We start from the raw sequence: 6854 nt of genomic DNA on the forward strand, positions 1-6854 counted from the left end.
GCCGCGGGAGGAAGCCCACTAGAAGCCCAGCAGCAGCAGGTGGCGATTGGCCGGGGTGTAGGGGAGGTCGGAGCCCCGTGAGTGCCCGCCGAAGGCGCAACGTCCCAGGAGGTGGCATCAACGGAGACCCCCACCACTGAAGTTACCTTCAAAGTCGTGGCAGGCGAGGTTAGGGAGCCTCCCGTCACCACCCGAGGCCCTTTCGTGAGCCCGTGGCCAGTGAGAATGGCCACTCGGGCTAGAGCAGCCCGAGAGCGCCTGATCGAGCGGAGGCGGGCACAACTACTATGACATTTGCAGCTTTAACTCTAAATTTTGCAGTTGCATGGTATGTACCCACACACCTCTGTCAAGCCTAAGCCTGGTGGCTAGGATGTAACCAGTGATTCTCAGCCAGGGTGCCAAACAGTCTGAAACATCCCTCCCAGGCAGAAGGAGATCCCTTGAAGGGTGCTGCCAGTGGCGAGATCAGCAGGTAAGTGCAGGCTCTGCCTGGATGATCCCCCACCCCCACTACTCACCCCCTCTGCAAGTAGGTAAGCACTGTGATATATAAATTAGTTTTAGAGGTTATGAAGGGGAGCCTCAAGTCAAAAAGGGTTGAGAACCACTGCTATCAAGATAATACTTTTATATGTTGCATGTTCAGAGGTTCTTTTTACTAGCTTCCAATGGGTGCCCTAGTAGAGGTTAAATATGGCACTTGTTTAAAAAGATTAAATTAAAATAACTACAGTATCTTGGCCCAAAATCTCAATGGAATGGGAAGGGAACTGGTGGAAGTGACACAGCCCTGATTTAGGTTATAGGTTATACTAGGTTATCATACAAGAATGGAACTAAGGACTTTACTCTGAATCAGAATGACCTGACTGGAAAAAAAAAAAAAAAAAAGATAAAATCCCTTTCCCCTAATCTGGACCAAATCTTATAATTTATGGATCAGTGAGAACTGGGTATACCATGCCCAGCATTCTGTTCCACATCAGCACATTTTTATCTTATAACAGATGTCTAACAAATACATTCTTCTATTAACAAACGTGAACTATCATCACCCTAACTGAAAACAGTGGCCAACTAGCAGAGCAGCCTGGGTCTGACAGCAACCAAGACAACCTTTTTTCAGAGAAACATACAAGAAGCCCTGAAGTTGGCAATTTAGGACTAACTTGCTTAGGAAGAATTTTTCTTCACAATCTTCTATTAATTTAAAGGTTTATAGCACAAGTGTATCCTTACCTAAACTTTCCTGTCTTTTTAATATTTACGATCATAATACTAGATAGTCTTAGCCATAACAAGGTGAGAGAAGCAATTTAAAAGGCCTAGGACTGCTGTTAATTTGACTCAACATATTTTGTTTGGACAGTTATTTCAAATTATTTCTGTTTGGTTGCCCAAGGCTGTAGGCTTTTAGACTTTTCAGGACAACTGTCTTTTATCCCATTTCTATTTGAGGTCTTTCAGTACTACCAAAATATAAATAATAGATAGCCAGTCCTTTTTGAATCCTATTAAATTATATGATAGCCTGTGGAGATCTACTGTGTAATTGTCTGCAAAATTACCTCTTTTTCAGTTCTAAACTTGCGTTCAGTTAGAATGAATACCTGCTTGGTCCTCTACTGTCAGAAAAGAAGTAGAGCACCTGATTTTTTCACATAACTTGAATTAAAGGGCACATAAAAGGTAATGGTCCCAGTTTTGTCACTCTCTTCATATGTAAACTTTCCATCCCTCTAATCATTCTCATCTTTAGTCTCCAAAATCTTTCCTGTTTCAGAAATCTTTTGAGGCAGGGCAAGTAGTAGTAAATACAAATTTCCAGGTAAGAGCATACCAACAATTACTGATAATAGCACAGTAAGATTTTCAGTACTATTCTCTGTACCAGTTGTAGTCAACCTTCTTGCCTCAAGGGCTCGATAAGTGGTTTGTGACCAATCCACAGGCTGAATCCAGAGTGGGGTCGCCACACAGGGTCGGTCTATGGATAAATTCTGGTGTGCTGGCTCTACCTTGTACGCCAACCTGACTCTGCATCCCAGTTATGGCTACAGAGCAACTCTATTCCCTAACACAATCAAATGTGCAGGGCCATGCCATCCAGCCCACAGGGCTTCCCACCAGTCTGAAAATTTGGCAGTGGGGGAGTAGTGGCAGAACTAATAGCCACTACAATTAACACTACCACTATTCCCCCAGCACCAAATTTCCAGATCCACAGGGAGCCCTATGGATTGGATGACATGGCTTTGCACACTGGAGGTTGAGCACCATTACTTTATAACATTCCTGGCTGATCTAGGATACAAGATTTATGCAGTAGAATGAGCTCTCAACATTTGCTACTTCTGCTCTGAGATGGTTTATTAGAATTCTACTCCCTCCTGTGTATATGTGTTTACAATACAGACTGGGAAAGTACATTATTTAATCCTGGCTTTAAAAAAAAATTAAGATCTATTTTTAGATAGCTGAAATTCTCTCTAAAACAGCATAGTGTAATCTAGATTTTTCTTCTATTGAAACAATAATGCAAGACTTTTTTTATAAAAAGTAGAATTATCCTGCCCTTGGTTTAAAAGCAATGTTTTAGACAAGTAGCTAGTGACCAGAATAAATAATTTTATCAGGAAATTTGAACTAAGGCGGATAAAAGCCATTTCAGAAGAGCAGTAACAACTATAACATTTCTTGCTACGATATTTAGAAACATTATTCAGGTAAGTTTAGCTCAGTAATGCCCACAGCAGTCACTGGAAAAAAGACTGAGATACGTGCTTTGTAGTACATGAGCATCAGTTTCTCTCCTACTTGCAAAAAGCTGTTACTAATCCGTAAGATATATAGCTGCAATTGAATTCTAACGTGCACCTGTGCTTAACCTGAAAACAACTCTGCAGAAGTACAATCAGAGTTGCCAGTGCAAAGTATGCTGACTGCTAATTTGGTTAGACTGCTGTTTACCCTGTTTTAATAAAACTCAAGATTTTGGGGAGCTAAGTATTTCTATTTCTAAAAGTACTTCCATACATGCCATTGTCCTCTTCTTTCAAACACACAATACTTGCTGAATTACCTCTTTCCTTTGAATCACTATAAAATTAATATTATTTTATCCCTTGAAACAAAACATTTAAAATGGTGATAACTTTTTCATGAATTTTGATCAACTGAGCAACAACAGAAGCGCACGGGCACTAAAATAGAAGGAAAGGGGGAAAAAAGTTTGACTAAATTAGAAGGTTATCACGCTACTTTTTTAAACATACGAGAGGCATAAATAAGGAAAAAGCTAAAAAAAAAAAACCCACACACACACCCATAGAAGGATGTGACACTGCACAGGTGCAACTAAATAATTAATTAGGAAACAGACCACTCATTGCAGGCAGTGACGTGAAGAAAGAAACAATTTAAGATTGAAATCTCACACTAAATTATCAGCCTGGGAGTTTGGGAAAAACAGGTAATATCTTGTTACTTGTAGAATTAAATTGTTTGATAGAATAATTTTTAGAACAGAACTGCACTTCAAATCCTCTTGCCAGTGACAATGACGACACTCCATCCCTTCTTGGTTAGTTTATTTTTCTTTTTAAACCTTCTCCAAAACCAGTATGTTCCTATAGTGCCAAGGGTCCCAAAACTGAACCTAGGGCCTCTAACCTGGGTTAGTCTCAAACATGATTTTATCCAATTACAGCTACTCCTTGCTTAATGTCGTAGTTACGTTCTTGAAAAATGTGACTTTAAGCGAAACAATATTAAGTGAATCCAATTACGTCACAGTAGTTACCTACTAGCAGCCGGCAGCCAAACAACATTACAACCAAACATAGTGCAACTTTAAACGAGTATGTCCTCTAATAGATCAGGGATATAATAACGAAACAACATTAACTGGGACGATGTTAAGTGAGGAGTACCTGTACATAGGTCTCCCACCAACGTGAATCTGTTTGGATTCCTGTAACAATTCCCTTGATCTCTTTCAATTTCCAAGTTAAATGCAACACCTTTTACTGCTTGTACGTTAAAGATTAAGAGTATAAATTTGCCTTCTGATTTTTAGTTTCAAAATGCATTAACTAACATGGTTACGCTCAACTTCATCAGCCCTTCCAAAGACAACTAGTTTACTATATTTAAATGACATACATAATGTACAGAAAGATTTCTAGAAATTACCCATTTCCAACATAAAACAAATACTTAAACAACCCCTCCCTCCACCTCTTCCAAGATGTGCGTGCCTCCAGGCACAGATCTCTAGCATAAGTGACAGTTTCATCAAGATACATTCTTAAAAGACTAGATACTGTATTGAAGATTATTCACTTTCTAAATCTGTAACTGCATATTACTATAAGCCATTATGATTTACATATTTTTTATCCACCAAAAGCACATATTAAAGCTACTCTAGGTTTTGCATAACAGCTCCTTCTCTGTCTCCAGCTCCTCCAAATACCAGGTTTCCTCTACTGCTCGCTAAAGCTGTGGACACATGTTCATTTGCTGTGCTATACTGCCTCAGCACTTTGTAGTGCTACAAAAATAAAGTGCCACATGGACATGCATGCTGCTGCAAGTAGACCCCATGTGACCCTCCCCCCCACCCACTACATGCAACTGGACACACATAACATGCGACTCTTTGAAAACAAAACTTTTCTGTAGTGGATCCACAATTTTTGTGGCATTGCAGATGTGTAAACCTTCACTTTCTGTAGAGCTACAAGGGGGTTTGGGTTCATAATTTAAGGGCTTCTTACTCCACCTACAAATCATTCCTGACCGCCCCCCCCTGGTTTCCTCAGGCATACAAACATTGAACAGGAAGTGCCACAAACATCTACTTGTATTGATTATATATTATATGTCCTTGCCATGATCCTATAAGCACATGTATTGCAATATATAAAAATAACTAACCTGATTGATGTGTTAAGATCTAAGCTACTTTGATAGCGTGTTTACTCAGAAAAACAATCTACATCTTCATTAAAAATCAAACAATATTCCAACCTTATGATTGAAAGTCTATCACTGAAATGACAACTCTTGGAATATGTCATCCTTCATATAAGATGCAGGTAACCATAACAGAATGCCTCTTTCTTGGATTCAAATATTTCAAACTTGTCCTGGCTTGCTTACAAAACATACCTCAGATGGGAGCAGTTTTCAAATCAGACTCCTTATATGCAACCTGCCACAGTACTCACTAGAATAGGAGAGACTGCAATCTCTTATGCCCAGAGCAATACATCAGTTAACATACAGCCTTCAGATACCACTCAATTTGTTATGCCCGTGGCGCTAAACTTACAGGTCTGCCAGCATTAACATTATGAACTTTTATTTTCACAGGTTGGTTGCCAGTCCCTCATTCAAGGTAGATGCTTGGACTACAGGCTTTAAGTCACAAGCAACATTTCCTTATTTATCTGCAATAATTCAAGGCTTGTGGAAACTGTTCATTTGATAGCACCGCTGCCCTTATATTTTAATTGTTACACCACATGAATGCAATGGCAGTACAAGATTCATGTTATCAGTGCACCTCACTTGCACCCACAAAGGAGCCACTTAGGAATTACCCATTGAATAACAATACTATTGGCCATAATTTGCCATTTTTCTCTTTCAGTTCCTGGATCTGACAAATAAGACATTTAAGAAGCCCTAAAAATAAAAGAGCAAATAATTTTAAGGATTTTAAATTGAAATGACAGGGGCATAAACGTATCCTCTAAAAATGCAACTAAAATTCCTAACGGATTTTAAATGTGGATTTTCTGCACGTGCACAAAACAAATTCTGATCTCATTTTTTAATCACATCAGTCTCAAAAACTTTGCAAGCTAACAAACTGCACAAGCTCCAGAGGAGCCATCCCAGCAGTTCCACCAAGGTACAATAAACGCTAATGATTTGGGGGGAAAAAAAAGAGAGCAACAGAGAGAGAGAGAACAACATTGCTTAAAGGAGTCCAAAGTAATTACCAGTTTTTCAAGAATTAATATAAACTTTTCTTTGCTGATCACTTAAAATATCCAACTACACAACCCAAGAACATGGGGATGGACTTGATGATCTTACAGGTCCCTTCTGGTTCTATTTTTAAAAAGCCGGAAGAGCTGCTCTTTTTTCTTTCAATCAGAACTATGAAATTTCTTCCTTTCTTGGGCAAAGGAAGATCAGTCAAGATTCCTCTAAGCCTCTTTGGACGCCCGGCTCTCCGAACATCTGGTTGGAGTGGGAAAAGTGTTCCTGGTCCTACCAAACCGGGAGCAGACCTGGCTGACTTTCACCTGGGGGGATTCTGCCCAAGGACGGGAGTCGCTAAGCCCATCTGTTTCTGTGACACCCCCCACCCAGGTCCCAGCGTTTGTCACCAACTGCTGGTGCCATGCATCTTCCCAGCCACATCTACAGAGGCAGCATGTCCCAGGGTCCCCAAGCAGGGTCGGGTGTCCCTAGTCAAGGTCTCCCTGATCACACCACGGGTCCTCGAGCTGCTACACAGCTCCTCTCCCCGCAGCATCCCCGTCCCCTGCGGACCTACTACAGCCCAGAGCAACTGCCTTCCCCCCAGCACTGAGGGGGGTTGGGGGGAGGGCAGCTTGCCCGACCCGGGTCTGACAGGAGGGGGCAAGGCCCAGGCGGAGTGGGGCGGCCCTCCGGGCTCCCCCAGGCAGCGGGACCAACCCCCCGGGCGTGCCGGGCCTGGCGGGAGGTCAAGTGCACCCCGTCCCCAGCCGGCAGAGGGCGGCTCTGCTCCGCCGCCCGAACTGTGCTCGTCCCTCCCCCCGGCCGGGCAAGCGGCGCCCGATGCCGCC

The 6854-nt window shown here is 41.8% G+C and overlaps 1 protein-coding gene across 3 annotated transcripts in view; it reads right to left on the reverse strand.

Moving 5' to 3' along the window:
* The window catches only part of GALNT7 (polypeptide N-acetylgalactosaminyltransferase 7), a 102972-nt gene that overhangs the window by 91118 nt on the left and 5000 nt on the right, over nt 1–6854 (reverse strand). The window lies entirely within an intron of this gene.

Source organism: Alligator sinensis, unplaced genomic scaffold (genome assembly GCF_000455745.1).
Source record: "Alligator sinensis unplaced genomic scaffold, ASM45574v1 scaffold211_1, whole genome shotgun sequence".
Classification (NCBI taxonomy): domain Eukaryota; kingdom Metazoa; phylum Chordata; order Crocodylia; family Alligatoridae; genus Alligator; species Alligator sinensis.